The sequence below is a fragment of the Sciurus carolinensis genome, chromosome X (genome assembly GCF_902686445.1).
Source record: "Sciurus carolinensis chromosome X, mSciCar1.2, whole genome shotgun sequence".
Taxonomy (NCBI): Eukaryota; Metazoa; Chordata; class Mammalia; order Rodentia; family Sciuridae; genus Sciurus; species Sciurus carolinensis.
Window position 1 is genome coordinate 118268191 of NC_062232.1, and position 24900 is coordinate 118293090.

The 24900-nt window shown below is 40.0% G+C and overlaps 2 pseudogenes; both read right to left on the bottom strand.

Annotated features, from left to right (window-relative positions):
• Window positions 1-3796: 3796 nt before the first annotated feature.
• LOC124972317 (60S ribosomal protein L7-like) lies at window positions 3797-22863 on the bottom strand (annotated as a pseudogene).
• Window positions 22394-22906, bottom strand: LOC124972318 (60S ribosomal protein L12-like; annotated as a pseudogene).
• Window positions 22907-24900: the final 1994 nt, after the last annotated feature.

A 24900-nucleotide genomic window follows, 5' to 3' on the forward strand; every position in this document is an offset into this window, starting at 1 on the left:
ACAGTATTTATAGATAAAGAAATATAGGTCCACATCAGCATGTTTAACAACTGCTCAGTAGCCTGTTATATGGATAAAGTGTCACTTGGTTAACCACTCCCCTGCTTTTTGTCTTTCCATTTCTATAACATTTATTAAGGTGTATTTATTCCCTCTATTATTATTGAACCATCTTAAAATAAAATCACAGGTATAATAAAGTAGTCACAGCACAAGATAATGCATGGTGTGTGATGTCAATCAAAGAACCACTCCTCTTTTCCATACACTGGGCGGTGATGTTGCTAGCGCTTGCTTGGCTTGTGCTGGCTCTTGACAACTATTGTTAGTATCTTTCCCATCTTCGAGTTCAGTGAGATCTCAGTAGCAGCTTGAAATTGGCCATGGTGGGTGTACTTACACCATGGAAATTGGCAAATGCTACAATTATATGCTTTTTCTTTTCTCCCAGAGAACCAGTGTACTAGTCTATCATGCAGAACCTTCAGCCTGTTCCTTGGCTTCACTTGGCCTAGCTCAGCTGGTCTGAGGTTGGATGGATGGGAGAAAATGAACCCACACCAAATAATAAGGAATGACCAGTCCTCAAACCTTGATAACATAGATCCATTTGTAGCTAATGCTCCTATCGCACAGTGCAGCCATTGTATCTTAACAATGACATGTAAATAAATAATAATAAGGTTTTGGAAGCCAAGTGTTTGAGCAAATAAATTAAAGGTGTGTTATCTGTTGACCTAGTAACAAGTTTCAGATTGAATAGATTACAGGTGGGTAGTGAAGCTAGCAATAAGCAGAGTTTAAAAGAACACAACTGGTGTTTTGACTTTCCAGGATTTTCGTTGTTTCTGTCACAGAAAGAATGCTGGCTAGGAGAATGGTCCCTGTGATCTCCACATGTTTGCTGTATTTACCGTAGGACTTTAAACCTGTGGGGGCAATACCAGGGATTAAGGACAGCACTCTATTCTTTTCTTGTCAGGATTTCTCCTTTTCTTTTCAGGTTTCAGGTTTTGCAAAGAGTAGGAGAGAGGGTCAAGGAAATCTGGCACTTACTTTTAGCCAAAAACATGTGACTTTACTACAACATATTTTGCTTTTTTGCCTTGACAAGGTAGCAAAGATATGAGGTTAAAGGTCACCTTGTTAATCTAAGGGTTGCCACCTGCATCAGTTAATGTCTCTGTCCCTAACACAACACAGCATCTTGAGCACCACAGAAACTCTGTTCCACAACATTCCTTTTTTTCCCACATTACTTTTAGCACCATGCTGATGAAGGGTGTAGGCTCTAGAGTGACAGATCTGGGTTCAAATCCCAGCTCTGCCATTTATAAACTATGTGACCCTGAGCATGTTATTTCCCCTTCACTTGGAACCTCAGGTTCTTCAACTTGAATGAGGATGATAATAGTGTCTGTCTTATAGTTGTGTTGTGAAACTCAATTGAGATGATTTATTTAAAAGGCTTGGTAGCTAGGCATGGTGGTGCACACATGTAATTCCAGCAGCTTGGGAGGCTGAGGCAGGAAGATCGAGAGTTCAAAGCCAGCCTCAGCAACTCAGTGAGGCCCTCAGCAACTTAGCAAGACCCTGTCTCAATATAAAATATAAAAAAAGGGCACGGATGTGACTCAGGGGTTAAATATCCCTGGATTCAATCTCCAGTAAAAATAAATAAATAAATAAAAAGGTTTGGTATAGTGCCCCACCTTTAGTATAAGTTCAGTATCATTATGATTTTCCTGTCATGGTCAAATACTCTCTATGTATTTTACAGAAATGCTATGAAAAGAACCCCCTGACTACTCTCATGTCCTTTTATAAATGATCTTTAAAATGATCAAACCCCTGCTCTTATAATACTCATCTCCTGCTGAGCCTGATATACAATTTCTAGTCCATGTTAGCTTCAATTTTTTTTCTCATGAAACAAATAGCTCTTGATTTTTTCCTCAAATTCTTCCTCCTTCAAAGCCTGTGTCCTTCAGGAAGTCTTCCCAGACTGATCCAGCCTATAAAACTTCATACGCTCTTATAACTGAGATCCTCCAGCAACTCCACACTTCTTCTTCAGCCTCAGGATTACTCACCTGAACCATGCCCTACCTTGCGACGGGTCCAGAGTTCTCAGTAGACTTGCCATCTAACTGCTGTGTCATTTGATTGCTGCTCTAGATTCCGAGATGGAGCAGTAAGAGCTACGTCAATTCAGGAAGGGAAATATATTTGTCAGACCTAGCAAATAAAAATACAGGATGCCCAGTACATTGAAATTTCAGCTAAGCAATAAATATTTTTTGAAAAGTTTTAAATTGTATTATTAACTGACAAATAACAATTGTGTATGTGTGGTACAACATGATGTTTTGATATATGGCTACATTGTAGAATGATTAAATCTAATTACTATATCTATCTTTTCATACTTATTTCATTGCATATATCTGTATGCAGTGAGAACATTTAAAATGTACTCTGTTAGCTATTTTGGGATGTATAATGAGCTTTTTTTTTTTTGAATGACTATATACCAAATATTGTGTGGGGCATTTTTATAGAAAAAATTATTTGTTGTTTATTGAAATTCCAATTAAAATGGATGTCATGTATTTTACATGGCCATCCTAGTTGGAACATGAGCAGAAAGGTCCTAAGAAGGCAAAAGACCTGTCCCAAATCCTGGGGGTGCTCTGGGGCAGTTTACCTACTTAACAAGTACTTCTTATTTGTAACAACTATTTTCTGGCACAGGACTGACTTTTTAGCACATCGTAACCATTTTTTGACACATGGAATTAAGCCTCTTGAGAAAGGGACACCATTTTCTAGTTCACCCCAATATGTCATGGCTAGTGGTGACCCTGTACCTATTATATATTCACCGTCAAATGTGTTGCAGGGTTTTCCAAACCAGAGTTATAACCCACTGGTGGGCTGGAAAATTGTTTTGTCATGACCAATGTTAGTAACAATAATGATGATGGTTATGGTGGTGACAATGGTGCTCATGGAGTAGAATAGAATATCAGAGAGTGTTTTATGTAATCCATGTATTGTTAGAAGTTTTCATCACATTTTGTGTGTATGTGTCTACTAGATGGTGATAAAATATGTTTCTGATTCTGTCTAACTGCCAAAAGGGCTTGAAGACACAGGTGTGATGGCAAAAAAGAACTTGAAATCTCAAGGCTGGCGGATCAAGGTTCAAATCCTAGTTATGCTACACACTTGCTGTGTAATATCAGGCAAATTACTTGACCCTTCTGGGCCTTGGTTACCTCATGTGCAATTTGGGGATAATAATTGTATCTGCCTCAAGGGTCGGTCTGAGGATTTAATTAATTAATCCATGCAAAGTACTTAGCACAGGGCCTGCCATGTTGCAGGGGATCAATGCAGGTTTTGCTGTTCTTATCAATGATTAGCCGAGCACCGAGAGGGTTGGAGGAGGCAGGCTCATTAACTGTGGGTGAGCTGTGACAGCTGACAGCCAGATGTGGAAAGAAAGAGAATTCAGAATAATGCAAAAGCAGACGAGGTACAATAAAGGATATTCATATTGATGACCCTGAGTCATCAGGAAAAGGTTAAATTATGCTCAGAATGTTCCATTGACTAAGATGAATTTATAATACATTTGGAAGATTTTCCAGTGAGAATAACCCAAATAAACAGGGTTCAAACATTAAACAGAAAATATCATACTTGGACAATTAATTTTTTTTTTTTTTACATTGAGAGCAGGCACTGTTTTATTAGCTGACTGGATTACAAAAATATGATGGTAGATACCTTAGTTCATCCTTTTAATAAGCCTATTGATCTGGTCTTCCCTGCTGCCAGCATCTCCACTTTCTACAAAATGGGTTGTCTTTTTCTTCATTCCACCTCTTGGAGAAGATAATTTGAAGGACCACAGGAAGTTATTTGCTTCTTTAAAACGTTTTCCAATAGTGTAGAGCTCACAAATCAGATCCTCCATGCAGATGACGCCATATTTACCAAGAGATCGTGCAATCAAAGTGTTATCTGTCAAGGCGATTCGTTTCTCATTGATTTTGCCATAGCCACGCTTGTAGATGAGTTCATTCACTGACTTCAGGTTTGGGTACCCCCATGCAATGTATGGTCCCATGATCCTCAGCATGTTCATCGATGCCTTGTTGAAGGAGATCTGGTGAAGGCGAAGAAGTTGTAACACCTTACGAACCTTTGGGCTCACACTACTGATACCCCTGACTTGATGACAAATGCCAGTTTGGGTTCTGCAGTTTCATAGATGTTGCCAGCTTTTCTTGCCATCCTAGCTATTCGAACCTCCCTTTTGTGCAGCTGCCTGTATTCCTTGTGGTAATGCTTGTTTTTTTTCATAGATAAGCTTCCTCTCTGCCTTTCGAAGCATCTTTTGGGCAAACTTCTTCCTCAGGCGCTTTACCTTCAGCTCTGCATAATTCCTTCGCTTTTTCTTAAGGGTTTCTGGCACAGCAGGAATCTTCTTTTTCTTCTCTTTGGCACCCTCCATGGTTCCAGCTGGAAAAAAAAAAAGGGACAATTGATTTATATGGAAGTTTTCTTTCCACTACAAGTCTAGTTAAATAAGGTACCCCAGTCCTAAAGTTTTCCTGCAAGCAGGTCCTGACTTCCAGCTGGGTTGTGGACTGTCCGAGGTCACCTACTATATGTGGCATTCCTTCTGGATCTCCTTAAAGTCAGTTTTGGACCAAACACATAGTTGTTAGTCCTAGGGTCCCTATTCCCCAGGCTGAAATGTGGGGGCAGCTTCTTCTCCCCCTTCTACAGTAGGACACTGCTGTCTATTGATCAGGCCAACACTGTGCATGGCGGGGAAGCGAGTGTCCCTTCATCTTGCTCCTAGCTGTCTTTGGGAGCTGAGAGATGGGAGCAGGGCAGTGAGCTTGCAGTCCTTAGAATATGAAAATGCATTATGGCTCCAGAGCTTTATTACACTAGTGGTTCAGAATTGTTTTGAGTATGAAGACTCCTTTTAAAATAAAAATCTTTTTTTTTTTTTTTTTGCTGCACAAGTCAAACATCTAATCTTGGGGAACCATTGATAAAGAAAAATGTAAAAACCTATTGACAATCACTTTCAAATCTATTTTGGGTGTGTGGCAGAGCAATCCAATATCACTTAGAAAGCCCAAGGTTTCTAAGTATGGACAAGGGTAGAAGACCCCCTTTTAATATTCTTCAGTTTCCACAAGGGACCCCTTCCTGTTCCACCCTCACACTTGCCACATTGTTCATAGTTGTGCTATTAGAAAATGGTGACTGGAAAAATATACATGGGCAAAAAGTAGCTGTGAATTCAGCAGCACTTTAAGTGAATTGATCATAGCTGCTTCCATCTACCTTCAAAAACATAGCACACATAAGAGCAAGACACATTAGTTTAATGTATTGTTGTGATAGCTCTCTGCACTATACCTTCTTGCAGCTGAGTAACTTGTAATTATTTTATTTATTATTTTTTTAGCTAATTTCATGCCTGTCTCTCCCACTATATTGTGAGCACCACAAGATCAGGGGTACCTCAATTTCTGCTTACCCTTACCTTATTTCTCCAAGGCTCAGCACAATGCCTGATACCTGATAGCTGTTTATTAAATATCTGCTAAACGAGGACATGAACGAGGACATAGTTGCTTCTGCAGCTTCTGGGCTTTCCTGTGGTTCTGATGGAACTGATCAGAATTGAACTAAGTCTTCTCAAACCCAAGTGGCAGTACCCCCACCCCCAGGGGGAAACTGCATGACACATGGTGTCAGGTTGAGTTTTGTCAGGTACATCAGGGGCTTTTGTTAATCATGAGTGTGAGAATACAATGTTTGGGCCAAGATCAGAAGAATATGTAACAGCTGATTGTGTGGAAGGGAGTTTTTCTGGGCAGAGGAGTCTGCCCAAGCTCAGGACTTGGAACCAGAAAGGAAGGAATGTTCTGGAAGTTGAGAGAAAGCTGGTGGACCCTACTGAGGAAACATGGTAAATCATTGACCTCTGAGAGAGTTTGTAGTTCTTGAGATACAATGCTTAAATTCAATTTTATTTCTTACTCTGGCGTGGTAACACATGCATATATGTGGGACAAAATTCAAAGGCCACCAATCATAGCTCCCAATGCAGTTTCCTTCCTTAAGAATACTGCTGTTACCAATTCTTCTTCTTCTTCTTCTTTTTTTTTTTGTACTGAGAATTGAACTCAGGGCCACTTAACCACTAAACCACCTCCCTAGATCTTTTTTTGTGTATTTTATTAGATACAGGGTCTCACTGAGTTGCTGTCCTTGCTAAATTGCTGAGGTTGGCTTTGAACTCCTGGTCCTCCTGCCTCAGCCTCCCAAACCACTGGGATTACAGGTGGGCACCACTGTGCCTAACTCATATGTATCTTTCCATACCTCCCTCCACGTCTGCATAATTATATAGAACATATGGATTACACAGACAAAAGGGATGTTTTGATTATTTGATTTTACAACAGGGCATCTGAGTATGTGTACTACCACTTCTTGCTTTTCTCACTGAACAATACACCATGGAAACCACCTCATTCCTTTAAATAGTGACATGAAAGGTCCTGGTTTGGATGTACGATCCACTCAGCCTTACTCGTCCTCACAAACATACTTTCCATTTCCAGTGCTTTTAGTTCTGTGAAATAGATTCCCCAGAGTGGCACTGCTGGGTTGAAGTGTATCTATATATTTAATTTTAGTAGATAATGCCAGATTCCACTGCAGACTGGTTGTAACAAGTCAAGTTCCTACCAGCAATATACCAGAGTGTATTTTCTCCAACATTGTAGCATTCACTTTTGTAAAAAACAAATTGAAGATAACCCTTCAATTTGTTTTCAGTGATTTGTTGACCCAAATTGTGAAATACTTTGAACGCTGAAAATATTTGAGTAGATTTACCTTTGAAGCCAGAACCCCAACAAGTAGGGAAATGCTTTAAATATATTCATTTGATTTGGGGGAGTGGGTACTGGGGATTGAACCCAGGGGCACTCAACCACTGAGCCACATCCCACCCTTTTTAAATATTTTATTTAGAGACTGGGTCTCACAAAGTTGCTTAGGGCCTCACTAAGTTGCTGAGGCTGGCTTTAAGCTCATGTTCCTCCTGCCTCAGCCTCCCCAGCTGTTGGGATTACAGATGTGCAGCACCATGCCTGGTTAACCGTTTGATCTTAATGCAACCTAATAATCACCACAATAGCTACCAGTTGCTGAGAGAGCTTCTGTGGCATTCAATATTTCCTAGCATTCTCCTATTTAAACTTCAGAGCTATGAAGAGGCACTCTTACTTCTTCCATTTTTACAAATGAAGGTGTTTGAGAACAGAGAAGTTGAGAGATTTACCAAGGTCACACAGCCAGGAAGTGGCAGAATGGGTCCGGGTTCAGCATAGATCTCTTAGCAACAATGCCACTAGACTTTGATTAGTGTGTGTGCCTCTAGGCTACTGCAGGTTGAGGCTAGGCCTGACCTTTGCCCTTTATAGAGACAGTGAAAAATGGACTGGGGATGCAGCCAACATCACAGGTATCTCCTGTTTGGACCTGGCCAATGGAATGTGGATGGCTCTGTCTTACGGGTAGACGGTCCCAGGAACAGAACCTGGAGGCAGCATGTACAGGGTGCCTTGAGAAGCTGGATTTTTATCTCCTGTCCTCAGGCAGCAGTTCTGTCATGCAGGAACTGGAAGGCTTTCCTTAAGTGCTGTTCCTCCAGGGCCACTTTGCTGCCAGAAGCTTTCTAGCCTATCTCAGCAAAATCAGGCAGGCAGAGAGCTTGTGGGGAAAAGGGCTGGGAGCAACTCATCAGACCTGCAGTGTCTTTCCACCCCTGCAGTTCTGTTTCCATGCAGACAGGACCAGATCACGATGCATTCCTTAATGTCACTGTGATAGCAGAAGTACTTATGCAAATCAATTCGCAGAGGCCATTAATTTCCTCAGCACAGAATTCCAGCCAAATCTTCCTCGTGAGAGAAAGTGAAGGACACATTACAATTCTACCCCAAGAGATACTTGTAAAGAGTTAATCAGATGCAGATTGGTTCATCAAATAAAAGGAATCACTGATATTAATGCTTTGGCTGGAAATTGTTTCACCTTGAGAGGGTAATCAAAATAACTGTCATTTATTGAGCACCCAGTAAATGACAGATGATTTGCATACATTATCTCATTTGATCTTCACCATAACCCTAATGAGGTAGGTACCATTAGTGTGCCCATTTTGCAGATGAGCTAGCTGAGGCTTGCGGAAGTTAGGCGGCTTTCTGTCAGAAATCATATGTGTGAGGCATTGGTGGGAAGTGGGATCTGAATTCAGGAGTGTCTCGGCCTTCCTTAGCATCCCTGCCCCCTCCTCCCTCACCCCTCAGCCCGCATTGTCAAACATAATGACGGTTTCCATTTTCCAAAGACCTACTGTGTGCTTGGCACATCACATCTATCTTATGTAGCCTGCATAGCTGGAAACTTGAGCTTTTTCTTCTTGATTCTCCACCACTCCATCTCTAGCAGTAAAATTTCCCTCTGCGGAACTCAAGTCTCTGCTTCCTCTTCTTTGCAAAGATAACTATTTTCATGTAGCCTGTCACAGACAGGCCTTGTATCTGAGTCTTGATAAGGGCAAAACAAACTTAGCTATTTGTTCTTTTTGTCTTCAGGCCTTAAAGAACATTGTAGAAATTAGGCTGACCTATCTATTGACCAGAGTCCTCAAGGGAGATTCTTCCTGTGCTGAAAACCAAAAACAATAATAGAAGAATTTAGTGTGGTATGGTAAAAGGTGGAGAAAAAAACCTGATTTTCAACACAGAATCCTCACGCTCCCATTTGTTAGTGAGGTGCCATTGCATAAAAAAGGTGCAGAAGCTCTGTGAGCTTGCACAGATATAAGAAGTGATTGGAACCGGAATGCATATGGCCTCAGCTAGCCTTTTTCATTTTGGAGCCAAGCACTGCATGCCCCAGAAACCTTTTCCTAAATCTCACCCTCTTTTGCCTACTAGACTCTAACTTTCCCTGCCAATTGTCCACCATGGTAATCAGTCCTGGCTGAATATTAGAATTATGAGGGATGTTATAGAAAAAACGATTGGTCATTGAGCACCCAGTAAATGACAGGTGGTTTACACACACCATCTCTTTTGATCTTATCACCACTCTTATGGGGTAGATACCATCACTGTGCCCATTCTACCAGTGAGCCAAATGAGGGCTGGCCTGTCCCCCAGAAAATTTGATCCGATTGATCTGGATTGGATCCTGGGCCTCAGGCTTTTCCAAAAGCTTCTCAGGTGATTTTAACGACATCCAGAGGTGAGAGACAGTAAGAGTTACTTCCTTAGTTTGGAATACTGAGTACCATTGGCTGTGCATTGGAATCATGTGGGAAGCTTCTGTAAAATCCACATTCCTAGGCCATACCCTAGGTATCGTGGGGACCATAGGGTGGGGTAACAGAAGAAACAATGTCTCCATGACACCCCTGATCACCTATGACTCAGAGGAAAGGGGAAGAGACCTGCCTCATTTCCAGGTCTCTAATTCATATGGCTAATGACCCCCATCTCTGCCTGATCTCCTAATCATGATTCTTGCTGTCCAGCAAGTTCTTTACTGTGACATTGTTACTCTTCTCAAAACCACTGAGGGAGACATCTGCTTCCAGGAAGGTGGAATGGGTGTACTTTTCTCTATTCTTCCTGCTGAGCTAAATCCCTGGAAATTGGTTATAAAACACACATAAAGTATAGAGCAGAAGGCACTCTGACCGGGGTCCTCGGGATCTAAGAAACTACATGGTGGTTAGTTCTCCGGATTTTCTTTTTCTTTTCTTATAACTTGATTTTATTTATTTATTTTTATGTGGTGCCGAGAATCAAACTCAGTGCCTCACACATGCGAAGCAAGCGCTCTACCACTGAGCCATAACCAGAGCCCATTGATTTTCTTTTTGACACATACACCCCAGACTTGGAGCAGAAGAAAAGAGCAAATCAAAAAAGTCAGTAGACTCAAACAAAAGTCCTGCTATCTCTGGCCCAAGGTCCAGGAAAGGGATAGCTGAGCAAGACAGAAAACTTTGAGACAATAACTCTTCTTCTTCAGTCAAATACCATAGAAAATACTGCAGCCTCAGCCCACCTTGTCAGCAGAGGCCAAGTGAGGAGCCTCAATGTCCATCCTCACTGTAACAAAGTACCCTAATCCCTATCTTCCTCCAGAGTGGTGTCAGAGAAGTGCGGACCTTCATCCCTTCCAGGAGGTATCAATACCCCATTCCCCTACAGCATTAATGGAGAGTGCGTGGGATGCTGGGACTTCCATCCCCACCCAACAGTAACGAGGTGTTTTCCTCTCTGCTAGTTGGTGTTAGAGGAGACCTAGTGGAAAGTCAGGAAATTTACCATCCAGCATCACAAGACCACTCTCCCACCTATATGGCAAGGGGAAGCTTCCGGGGTAGCAGTAAGGAGGCAGACCTGTTTCTCCCAGCCAGAATCCATGAAATGTGAAGCCATTAGCAAAAGCCTAGTGGGAACCTGAATCCCTATTCCTACCAGCAGTACTGAGGAAGGATCTCCCATTCAGGCCATCAATGGAGACTGAGTGGGGAGCATAAAATTCCACCTCTGCCTCATAGTGATGGACATGTGCTCCTTGACCCACTAGAGTGGTATTAGAGGAGGCTAAAACAGGATGAAAATAAGATATCGAGGCTGCCATGGTGTCTTGTGGGCAGGCAGTAGTGCTGCCTCTGTGGCTTATTGGAGGCCTGATTGGTGGTGCTGCTTCTCGACCTGCTTGGTCTTCAGGAAGCTCTGGGGATCAAAACCTGTGCTAGTCTTGGCCTAGGGCATCCTCCTAGACATCCAGGTGACAGGGTTTACGAGATTAATGGACAGAGTCAGCCTGACCCGTAAATCAGAACATGATCTTAACAAACTGGCCCACATATTCAGTTACTACAGGGGTGACATCTTAGCGCATGTGCTCTGTTTTGGAGAGGATATCCTAAATATCATAGGAAATGTGCTCCTGCCACTCTGGACAGTGGAACAGAATCAAATGAATGATATCATTACCCTGGTGGCAAAAGGTGATCTGGAGTTATAGAAGAAATTTGGGATCTACCACCCCAGAGAAGAACAGGACCTATAGCTAAAGATAGGTATTAGTTTCTGAAAGAGCGAGCTGACTGGAAAACTCCAACAAAACCAAAAACAAAAAGATAAGTGACAAACTGGGAAAACATACTTGCAACTCGTAGACAAAGGTGAATTTCTTTAATATACAAAGAACACCTAGAAATCAAGAAAAGACTAACATTACAAGAGAAAAATTGTGAAAAGGACAGGAATAAATGAAACACAGATAGATACATGCATTTTAACATGTAAAAAGATGTCAACTTCACTCATAATAAGAAAAATACCAATTTAAAGTACATTGAGAGAACTCTTTCCTACCTGTAGATAAGCAAAAATTCAGATGCTAGACCATAGCAGTTCTGTTGTTACGGCTGCCAGAAATGACCTTTCTTATACGGGTGGAGTGAACAATGGTCCAACTTGTATGGAGGGTGATTTGATAATCTTTTTTTTGTGTGTGTGGTGCTGGGGATTGAACCCAGGGCTTTGTGCATGCAAGGCAAGCACTCTACCAACTGAGCTATATCCCCAGCCCTGATTTGGTAATCTTTATCAAGATTATGAGGGGATCCAAGATGGTGGACTAGAGGGTGACTGCATCTCCCGTCACTCCAGAACTGAGGATTCAAGAAGGGGAGGCAATGAGAGACTCGGACTAACATAGAGCCCCAGGGTGAGTCTCTCCCACCAGGTGAAGCTCAGCCCGGGCGGCAGGCCCGGACAGGGGCAGCTTCTCGAAGCAGGACAGGGCAGTGAGAGTCTTCCCCAAGCAGCCCTGCTCCCTCTGGCGGCAGGCTCGATCCACAGCCAGCTTCTTGGAGCAGGCCTGCCTTGTGAGAGCCTTTCTGCACAGAGCCAGCTCCAAGCCCCGGACCCAGCAGTCGGCCCTGTCCCGCAGGCGGTTTCTGGGACCAGGGCAGGGCATCCAGACACTTCCCCAGGCAGCCTTGCTCCCTCCAGGGCAGATGCAATCTATAGCCAGCTCCTCGGAGCAGACTCGCCCAGTAAGAGCCTTTCCGCACAGAGCCAGCCCCCAGCCCTGGAACTAGTAGCAGGCTAGGAGCAGCTTTCTTTGGAAGCACTGCATTATCAAGTTCCTCCAAGACTTCAGGCTACTAAAGGCTGGGAGGTGATACACTGGAAATCTACAGGGACCCTATAAGCCAATAGAGGAAATCTGCAATATCTCAGGGTCCCACTGACAGCTGACCAATATGAGAAAACAAGGGAAGAAAATGTCCCAAACAAACCTAGATCCTACATCAATAAAACCCAATGACAGCACAGCAGAAGAAATGTCAGAAAGGGAGTTCAGAATGTACATAATTAAAACAATCAGGGAAACAAATGAGGAGATGAAAGAGCAAATGCAGGCATTGAAGGAGGAGATGAAAGAGCAAATGCAGGCATTAAATGATCACACCAATCAACAGTTAAAAGACCAAATACGGGAAGCAAGAGATCATTTCAATAAAGAGAGATACTGAAAAAAAAAAAAAAACAAACTGAAATACTTGAAATGAAGGAAACAATAAACCAAGTTAAAAACTCCATAGAAAGCATAACCAATAGGATAGAACACCTGGAAGACAGAACCTCAGACATTGAAGACAAATTATTTAATCTTGAAAACAAAGTTGGCCAAACAGAGAAGATGGTAAGAAATCATGAACAGAATCTACTAGAATTTTGGGATATCATGAAAAGGCCAAATTTAAGAATTATTGGGATTCAGGAAGGCTTAGAGAAACAAACCAAAGGAATGAACAATCTATTCAATGAAATAATATCAGAAAATTTCCCAAATCTGGAGAATGAAATGGAAAACCAGGTACAAGAGGCTTATAGGACTCCAAACATACAAAATTACAACAGACCCACACCAAGGCACATTATAATGAAAATATATAACATACAAAATAAAGACAGAATTTTAAAGGCCGCGAGAGAAAAGAATCAAATTACATTGAGGGGGAAACCAATAAGAATATCAGCAGATTTTTCAATCCAGACCCTAAAAGCTAGAAGGGCCTGGAACAACATTTACCAAGCCCTGAAAGAAAATGGATGCCAACCAAGAATCTTATACCCAGCAAAACTTACTTTCAGATTCAACGACGAAATAAAATCCTTCCATGATAAACAAAAGCTAAAAGAATTTACAAAAAGAAAGCCAGCACTACAGAACATTCTCAGCAAAATATTCCATGAGAAAGAGATGAAAAACAACAATGCAAATCAGCAACGGGAGGAACTAGCCTAAAGGAATAGCCAAATAAAGGAGAAACCAAATCATGTCAACAAACAAAAATGAGTCAAATGACTGGGAATACAAATCACATCACAATAATAACCCTGAATGTTAATGGCTTGAACTCATCAATCAAAAGACATAGACTGGCAGATTGGATTAAAAAGAAAAATCCAACAATATGCTGCCTGCAAGAGACTCATCTCATAGAAGGAGACACCCATAGACTAAAGGTGAAAGGATGGGAAAAAACATACCATGCACACGGACACAGCAAAAAAGCTGGAGTATCCATCCTCATTTCAGATAATGTGGCCTTCAAGCCAAAACTAGTCAGAAGGGATAAAGAAGGACATTACATGCTGCTTAAGGGAACCATAAATCAGCAAGACATAACAATCATAAATATCTATGCCCCAAACATTGGCTCATCCATGTACGTCAAACAACTCCTTCTTAATTCCAGAAATCAAATAGACCACAACACAATAATACTAGGTGATTTTAACACAGCTCTCTCACCACAAGATAGATCTTCCAAACAGAAATGAATAAAGAAACCATAGATCTCAATAACACAATCAACAATTTAGACTTAACCGACATATATAGAATATACCATCCAACAAAGAACGAATACACTTTCTTCTCAGCAGCACATGATCCTTCTCTAAAATAGACCATATTTTATGCCACAAAGCTACTGTTAGCAAATACAAGAAGATAGAGATACTACCTTGTATTCTATCAGATCATAATGGATTGAAATTAGAAATAAATGACAGAATAAAAAACAGAAACTTCTCCAATACCTGGAGATTAAATAATACGCTATTATATGATGAATGGATAACAGAAGACATCAGGAGGGAAATAAAAAAGTTCTTAGATGTAAATGAGAATAAGACACATCATATCAAAATCTCTGGGACATTATGAAAGCAGTACTTAGAGGAAGATTTATTTCATGGAGCGCATTCAACAAAAGAAGAAAAATCAACAAATAAATGACTTAACATTACAGCTCAAAGCCCTAGAAAAAGAAGAGCAGATCAACACCAAAAGTAGTAGAAGACAGGAAGTAGTTAAAATCAGAGCCGAAATCAACGAAATTGAAACAAAAGAAACAATTGGAAAAATTAACAAAATAAATAGTTGGTTCTTTGAAAAAATAAATAAAATTGATAAACCCTTAGCCACACTAACAAAGAAAAAGAGGGAGAAAACTCAAATTACTAAAATTCGGAATGAACAAGGAAATATCACAACAGACACGAGTGAAATAGAAAACATAATTAGAAGTTATTTTGAAAATCTATAGTCCAAAAATCAGAAAACCTCAAAGACATCAACAAGTTTCTAGAGACATATGAATTACCTAAACTGAATGAGGAGGATGTACACAACTTAAATAGATCAATTTCAAGCAATGAAATAGAAGAAGTCATCAAAAGCCTACCAACAAAGTAAAGTCCGGGACCAGATGGGTTTTCAGCTGAGTTCCCATGCCGATACTCCTCAAAGTATTCCATGAAATAGAAGAGGAGGGAACCCTCCCAAACTCGTTCTATGAAGCCAATATCACCCTGATACCTAAACCAGACAGAGACACATCGAGGAAAGAAAATTTCAGACCAATATCCTTAATGAACATCGACGCAAAAATTCTAAACAAAATTTTAGCAAATCACATACAAAAATATATTAAAAAGATAGTGCACCACGATCAAGTGGGTTTTATCCCAGGGATGCAAGGTTGGTTCAACATCCAGAAATCAATAAATGTCATTCACCATATCAACAGACTTAAAGTCAAGAATCACATGATTATTGCGATAGGTGCAGAAAAATCATTCAATAAAATACAGCATCCCTTCATGCTCAAAACATTAGAAAAAGTAGGGATAGTGGGAACATTCCTTAACATTGTAAAGGCCATCTACACTAAGCCCATGGCCAAGATCATTCTAAATGGTGAAAAACTGAAAGCATTCCCCCTAAAAACAGGAACAAGGCAGGGATGCCCTCTTTCACCACTTCTATTCAACATCATCCTTGAAACTCTAGCCAGAGCAATTAGACAAACCAAAGAAATTAAAGGGGTATGAATAGGAAAAGAAGAACTCAAACTATCCCTGTTCGCTGATGACATGATTATATATTTAGAGGAACCTGGAAATTCTACCAGAAAGCTTTTAGAACTCATAAGTGAATTCAATAAAGTAGCAGGTTACAAGATCAATGCTCATAAATCCAATGCATTTTTATACATAAGTGATGAATCTTCAGAAAGAGAAGTTAGGAAAACTACCCCATTCACAATAACCTCAAAAAAAATAAAATACTTGGGAATCATTCTCACAAAGGAGGTGAAAGACCTCTACAATGAGAACTGCAGAACACTAAAGAAAGAAATTAAAGAAAACCTCAGAAGATGGAAAGATCTCCCATGTTCTTGGATAGGCAGAATTAATATTGTCAAAATGGTCATACTACCAAAAGTGCTATAAAGATTCAATGCAATTCCAATTAAAATCCCAATGACTTACCTTACAGATATAGAGCAAGAAATTATGAAATTCATCTGGAAGAATAAGTATCCCAGAATACCTAAAGAAATCCTTAGCAGAAAGAGCGAAGCAGGGGATATCACAATACCAGATCTTCAACTCTACTACAAAGCAATAGTAACAAAAACGGCATGGTATTGGTACCAAAATAGACAGGTAGATCAATGGTACAGAATAGAGGACATGGACACAAACCCAAATAAATACAATTTTCTCATACTAGACAAAGGTTCCAAAAATATGCAATGGAGAAAAGATAGCCTCTTCAACAAATGGTGCTGGGAAAACTGGAAAACCATATGGAACAGAATGAAATTAAACCCCTATCTCTCACCCTGCACAAAACTCAACTCAAAATGGATCAAGAACCTCGGAATCATACCAGAGTCCCTGCAGATTATAGAAGAAAAAGTAGGTCCAAATCTTCAACTTGTTGGCTTAGGATGAGACTTCCTTAACAGGACTCCCATAGCACAAGAAATAAAAGCAAGAATCAACAACTGGGATAGATTCAAACTAAAAAGCTTTCTCTCAGCAAAGGAAATTATCAGTAATGTGAAGAGAGAGCCTACAGAGTGGGAGAAAATCTTTGCCACTCATACTTCAGATAGAGTGCTAATTTATATAAAGAACTCAAAAAACTCTACACCTAGAATACAAATAATCCAATCAACAAATGGGCTAAGGAAATGAACAGACACTTCAACAACAAGCAATGTACAATCAATCAACATATATATGAAAAAATGTTCAAGATCTCTAGTAATAAGAGAAATGCAAATCAAAACTACCCTAAGATTCCATCTCACCCTAATTAGAATGGCGATTATCAAGAACACAAGCAACAATAGGTGTTCGGGAGGATGTGGGGAAAAAGGCACACTCATACATTGCTGGTGGGGTTGCAAATTAGTGCAGCCACTCTGGAAAGCAGTATGGAGATTCCTCAGAAAGCTTGGAATGGAACCACCATTTGACCCAGCTATCCCACTCCTTGGCCTATACCGAAAGGACTTAAAATCAGCATACTACAGAGATACAGCCACATCAATGTTCATTGCTGCTCAATTCGTCTTATCCAGATTGTGGAACCAACCTAAGATGTCCTTCAATTGATGAATGGATAAAGAAACTGTGGCGTGTATATACAATGGAATATTACTCAGCCATAAAGAATGATAAAATTATGGCATTTGCAGGCAAATGGATGAAATTGGAGAATATCATGCTAAGTGAGATAAGCCAATCTCAATAAGCCAGAGGACGAATGATCTTGCTGATAAGTGGATGATGACATATAATGGTGGGTGGGAGGGGTTAGTGTTAGGGTTAGGGTTAGGGTTAGGGTTAGGGTTAGGTTTAGGGTTAGGGTTAAGGAGGGTGGCAAGAATGGAGGAAGGAAGGACTGTATAGAGGGAAAAGAGGGGTGGGAGGGGTGGGAGGAAGGGGGAAATATGGCAGAATGAATCAAACAACATTACCCTATGTAAATATATGATTACACAAATGGTATGCTTTAGTCCATGTACAAATAGAGAAACTACATGTATTCCATTTGTTTACAATAAAAAAAAAGTTTATGAATGCAGACCTAGGTGCGGAGGTACATACCTGTAATCCCAGCAGCTCTGAGGCTGAGGCAGGAGGATCCCAAGTTTAAAGCCAGCGTCAGCAAAAGTGAGGTGGTAAGCAACTCGGTGAGACACTGTCTCTAAATAAAATACAAAATAGTGCTGGGGATGTGGCTCAGGGGTTGAGTGGTTCTGAGTTCAATCTCCAGTACCCGTTCCCCTCAAAAATTATTACAAATGTATTTGTTCTTTAGCCCAGTCATTCTACTTTTGGAGATGTATCCTATAGGTATACTTGTGCACGTCTGAAATGTTGTATGTGCTAGATTATTATTGTTGTTGTTTTTGTGGTGCTGGAGATTGACCCTAGGGCCTCATGCATGCTAGGCAAGTGCTCTACCACTGAATCACATCCCATATTATTGATTGCAGTAAAGTTTATAATAAGATAAGAAATAATCTATAGGAGCTTGGTTAAATAAACAATGATATGTCTGCTCAATGAGATTTTCTGCGACTTTATGAAATATGATGTCCTAATATGTCAGTTTCTCCAAAATGTATGTAAGTGAAAAAGGAACAAAACACTATGTTTAGTGCAGTACATTTTGTATAAGAATGGAATATAAGAATTTTTCATCTTTGTTTATATTTGTACAAAGAAACATTAGATACATAAGAAACTAAGAAAATAACTTTTTGGAGGAAATGGTGTCAATGTTCATACAGGTAGAAGCAAGAATTTTTAGTGTATATTCTTTATATAGTTTCTTTTTTGAACTGTGTTACATGACAATCAAAATACTCACCACTCACCCCAAATGAACAACTGATCTCCTTACTGTCAGTAGATATCGTGTGTGCGTGTGTGTGTGTACTAGAGGTTGAACCCAGGGGCACTCAACCACTGAGCCGCATCTCCAGCCCTTTATTTGTATTTTATTTAGATACTGGGTCTCACTGATTTGCTTAGGACCTCACCAAGTTGCTGAGGCTGGCTTTGAACTTGTGATTCTCCTGCCTCAGCCTCCCAAGGCGCAGGGATCACAGGCATGTGCCACCATGTCTGGCAGTAGATACTATTTTTTAATGTTTAAAGTCATTTAATAACAGCTTTAATTTATATAGCATTTTGACATTTAGCAAAACACATTTAAGTAAGTTATTAATTTGATCCTCTCCAAAACCTGCTGAGATAAAACCTAGAATAACCCAAAGTTTGATCAAGATTTTTCTTTCTCTTTCATTATGAAGAAGTTTGCAAAATCAGATTACTGATATTAGGAAAGATTCACAGACTGAAGACTTTAATTTAAAATACAGACATAGAGATGTCATAATTAATTGTTTTTAATGAACTGTTTTCTAATGTAGGTCTGATGGCCTACCAGTGTTGAATTAGGAAGAGTTCCCCCGTAGATACTATTTTTAATTTTCAAAGAATGTTATATTAAGCAGAATCATACCATGTGTACTTATCTACTTTCATTCAACATAAATACTTAGAGATTAATCTATTTTGTAGTATGTATCAATAGCTTATTCCTTTTTATTGTTGAGTAATATCCTATTCTCTGGGTGTACTGTACTATAGTTTATTTATCCACTCACTTATTGATGGACATTGAAACTGGTGTCAATTTTTGGCTATTACAAATAAAGCTGTTATGAACAAAAATGAATGAATGGATAAATAAAATCTGGAATCCCATAATGTAGTCCCCCAAAATATGGTTTCAGTAGAAAATTACTCATTAAACCAAGACACAGAAAATTTCAACTTGAATGAGAAAAGAAAATCAATAGATACCAAAATTAATATACCACAAATGTTAGGGTTATTTTAAAGTAATCATCATAAGAATGCTTCAGTGAACAACTATGAACACTTGAAACAAAAGAAAAAAGAATTATTCAGGAAAAGCTAGAAAATCTCAGCAAAGAAAGAGAAATCTAAAGGACATGAGTGAAAATTTTACAACTGAAAATGCAATAATAGAATACAATACTCAGTGTGGATGGTCTCAACACCAAAATGAAGAGGACAGAAGAATTAATCAGAATAAGAGAGTCATAGAATAACAGAAATTTTCCAATCTGAAAAAAGAAACAAAAAAGCAGGAAATAGACTGATATCCCTACAAACCAATATTCCTGTTGAATTGAGATGCAAAAATCCTTAACAAAACGTTGGCAAATAAAATTCAGCAGTATATAAAAAGAACTACATACAATGATGAAGTTGGGTTCAGGGATGAAAGTCTAATTCAACATTCAAAAATCAATTAATATAATCTATCACATCAACAGGCTAAAGAAGAAAAACCGCATGATCATATCAATTGATGCAGAAAAGTTTTCTACAAAACTCAATCCATTCATGATAAAAACTTACAGCAAACAGGAAATAGGGGACAACTTCCCCAACTTGATAAAGAACATATGTAAAAAAGCTGCAGCTGACATCATATTTAATAGTGAAAGACAAAGTGTTTTCTCCCAGATTAGGAATAAGGCAAGGATGTCTGGTCTCACAACTTTATTCAGCATAAGACTGATAGACCTATCCAGGCCAATTATGCCAGAAAATAAAATATAAGCACAAGAATTAGAAAAGAAAAATACATTTTCTGTACTTGTAGTTGTTACGATGATTTGTGTAGGAAGTCCCAAGGGACCTACACAACAATCCCTGGAAGTAATCAGTAAGTTCAGAAAGGCACAGAATACAACAAAAACTTACAAAAATCACTTTTATTTCTTTATACTACCATTAAGATGTAGAAATTAAATTTTAACAATAAGTTACCGGAGTCTGGGGATGAATGGTAGAGCGCTTGGCTAGTATGGGCCAGGCCCTACGTTTGACCCTCCAGCACTGCAAAAACAAAACAATAAGACCATTTGCAAACACTAAAAATTGAAATTCTTATGTGTAAGTTGGAACATGTACAGAACTTGGATACTTCAGAATATAAAATAATAATGAAAGAAGTCTTAGAAGATCTAAATTAATAGGCATAATATGTTCTCTCCAAATTGATATGCTATTTTTCTCAATTTCTATTAAAATTGTTTGATATAGAAATAGAAATGAGGGCTGGGGTTGTGGCTGAATGGTAGAGTGCTTGCCTGGCATGTTTGAGGCCCTGGGTTTTATCACACACCACATAAAAATATATAAATAAAAAAGATCCACTGACAACAAAAAAATATTTTTAAAAAAGAAATAGAAAAGATTTTTCTAAAATTTTATGAAAAGGCAAAAAACAAGAATAGCTAAAACAATTTTCAAAAAGAATAAAGAGAGAAGGATCACTTTTCTTTCACAACTTATTATAAAGGTACAATGATCAACACTGTGGCATTGACAGAGTGTCACCGCCCACGGCAACAATCTCGCGGATATTTGTTACCGCCTGCAGCAACAATTGCGCAGGTATTTATCGGAGGCGGACTGGAAACTGAGCTACTTCTATTATCTTTCTCTTTAGTGTGCTGCTTTCTTGCTTGCTTGCTTATTCTCTAGCTTATAGAGGAAAAGAGTCTTCTTTGAGAGGAAGAGAGACTTTGCTTAGAGGAAGAGAGACTTTGCTTAAAGGTAGAGACACTGCTTTTAGAGGAAGTTTTTAGAGAAAGAGAGGCTTGCTACGCTTATCAGAGATCTATTTCTTCTTAGAGTTCTGCTGCTTCTTCTTAGAGGTGCGTCCTGCATCCTGTGAACTAGGTGCTATCTATCTATGATCTACGACCTAAAGGTGTGTTCTCAGTTCTCCACTCTACGATCTGCCTTCTGCCGCTTCCTGCTGCTTACTGCTTGCTGCTTCTTCTCTCTGCTAGCTGCTGCTTCTCTCTGCTAGCTGCTTCTTTTCTCTGCTAACTGCTTCTTCTCTCTGCTAGCTGCTGCTTCTTACTGCTGCTTCTTTCTGCTTCTTTCTACCTACTGCCCGCTTATATTCCCTCCAGGAGGTGGAGGGTGGGGCCACGCCAGTTGAGATTAGGCGAGGAGCCAGCTGCCCTATCACAGCAAAGGTTAAAATGAGCAGGCCCGAGCAGGAGCACACGGGAACACCTGTGCACACGTTGTGTGTGTGGACTCATTTGAACACGGCCAATGATAAATCACCTGAGTGTGTTTATGTTAATCAACCTCCTCACTGCTGATGTGATCAAAAGAATGTCCAGCTGGCCGCCAGGCACCATCCCAGCACAGCCCACGTGGCACAGCCCCCAACAACAGAGGAATAGACTCTGAACAATGGAAGAGAGTAGGGAACCTACATATAATACCACACAGTTTTAGTCAATTGATTTTAAATAGAAATAATGAATTATAATATGACTATTAATAATAAACTAATAATAATACAATTAAATAACCTAACACATTTTTAGATTTACCAAAAATTGAGGAAGACCTCCACATGCTATTTTATCATGTCATATCAATGATACAAGCTATCATTTGGACAGCACTGTTAATGTTGATCTTGAACCTCGCTAAGGGAGTGTTTGCCAGGTTTCTCTACTGTAAGGTTACTCCTTCTTCTCCCTTTCTATAGCATACTCAGAAGCAGGTCACCATATGTAGCCCACATATAAAGAGTGGGGAATCAGCCTCCACTCCATGAGGGTGGAATATCTGCATAAATTATTTGGAATGTTCTGCTTGGAATGCTTGTTTCTTCTCTATCCATTCATTCATTTATTCATCCATTCATTGATTAATAGCAATATGAACTCATGGATAATTTTTTTTGATTGTCAGATGATTCTTTATTAAAATATTTTCCCATGTACTTCTTAACTAACTGGGCACTCCACTGCACCACTGTTGATATCATCTATGATGTCATAAGGGTGGCAGCCATCAACATTACAGCTCACAGACTGGGCAGTCCCCAGAATCTCCTTAATGGTTCCACAAAGTTCTCTAGCTAAAGATCGATGATGACCAATTGTCAGGCAATGTTGACAATTTCATCGAAAGTGATGTTTCCACTTTGTTTAATGTTTTTCTGTTTCTTTCTGTCTCTTGGTGGCTCCTTGAGGGATTTTATGATCAGGGCAGAGGCAAAGGTACCACCTCAATCTGGGCTGTCTGGTCTGAATGGTCAGTTTCACTGTAATCCTCAGACCCTTCCAATCTCCAGTTGCTTTGGCAATGTCATCACCAACCTATTTTGGAGACAGAACCTGGGGGCCGATCTTGGGGGCCAGGGCAGATGTGGTGCCGACCTCACTGCTGGTGCACATCAGGTACACGACTTTGATGTCATTGGGGTCGAACTTGGGCGGCATGGCAGAGGTGTCTGGTGTAGGATGAACCCGGATTTGGGACGACTGAAGAGAGCTGCACCTTGACCTCCTCCAAACTGAAATGTCATGGATAATTTTTAAACTTTGGGATATAATTTGATTCAACCTTATTTTGTTGCTCTGACTATTCTAACTTTGGCCATTGGATCTCTTTCACTTGTCTCCTCTATCCCTTTAACACATCCCCATCACTATGCCCCACCCCTGTGGGCCCGCCCTCCCTCTCTCCCTCCCTCTCTCCCTCCCTCTCTCCCTCCCTCTCTCCCTCCTTCCCTCCCTCCCTCCCTTCCTTCCTTCCTTCCTTCCTTCCTTCCTTCCCTCCCTCCCTCTCAAGTAATTGCTTATTTTCTGGCTCTGTGTTCATCTGGATATTTCCTTCACAATCCTAGAAGCCATTATTTCTTCAAGAAGCCCGGTTCCTTTATTGGAGAAGGGCATTAAAATCCAGCTCTGCATGCAGGGTTATGTTCTTTGTTGTTAGAGTGTCCTTGCTTCCAGGTCCTGATAAAGCTAGAAAATCTGTGTTTATATACTAACATTTGTATATACACATATTCATAAATATTTCTATATGCAACTTGCTGCTTCTTGCTTCAGTTTTGCAGCCTAGCAACATCAAATCGCCCTAATCTCACCCTAACATTAGCCTGCTGGTTGTCACCTCAGGGCCTTTGTTTATGCTGTTGCTCTGCTTTGCTCCTCCAAGTAGTTTTTCCTGTCATCTCTGTCCCGTTATGTCATCTTCATCTGTGCTTCCATGGCACATGTGCATTCATTTTTTTTATTAATTTTAAATTTTTACAGACTGCATTTTGATTCATTGTACACAAGTGGGGTACAACTTTTCATTTCTATGGTTGTGCACAATGTAGAGTCACACCATTCATGTAATCATACATGTACATAGGGTAGTGATGTCTGTTTCATTCTACTTTCCTTTCCCCACCTCCTCCTGCCCCATTTTCCTCTACACCACCCAAAGTTCCTTCATTCTTCTCTTCCCCCACCCCTCATATCATCGTCCACTTACCAGAGAAAACATTTGGCCTTTGGTATTTGGGTACTGGCTTATCTCACTTAGCATGATATTCTCCAGTTCCATCCATTTACATGCAAATGCTACAATTTTATTCTTCTTTATGGTTGAATAATATTCCAATGTGTATATATACCACAGTTTCTTTATCCATTCATCTTTTGAAGGGCATCTAGGTTGGTTCCACAATCTGGCTATGGTGAATTGAGCTGCTACGAACATTGAAGTGACTGCATCGCTGTAGTATGCTTATTTTTAGTCCTTTGGGTATAGGCTGAGGAGTGGGATAGCTGGGTCAAATGGTGGGTCCATTCCAAGGTTTCTGAGGAATCTCCACACTGCTTTCCAGAGTGGCTGTACCAATTTGCAAATCCACCAGCACATGTTCACCATCTTTCACAAAGGAAAGTGAGCTTACACTGTGCGAGTACAAGTAGAATTTTGTTAATTTCTTCAAACAGGGAATTTTATTTAATTGAATATAATAGTTACTAGGTTTATGAATTAATTGATTGATTAATTGATTGATTTTTTTTTTTTTTTTGGTACCAGGGATTGAACCCAAGGGTGCTTAACCACTGAACCACACCCCTTGCCCTTTTTAAATTTTATTTTGAGGTGGAGTCTTACCAAGTTGCTTAGGACCTCACTAAATTGCTGAGGCTGGCTTTGAACTTGCAATCCTCCTGCCTCAGCTTCCTCAGCCACCGGGATTATAGACATGTGCCACCACACCCAGCTCACTTTGTGGGGGTGCCAGTACTGGGGATTGAATCCAGGGCTTCACACAAGCTAGGCCAGTGCCCTACTACTGGGATACAACTCTAACCCTTAGTTACTAGAGTCATATAACTGAGCTAAAGTGTTGTTTTGGCATTGCTTAACCGGAATTTAGTTGGAGAATCCTGACTTTCAATTTAAGTAGAGGAAACATGATATTAAATTAGTCTTGAAG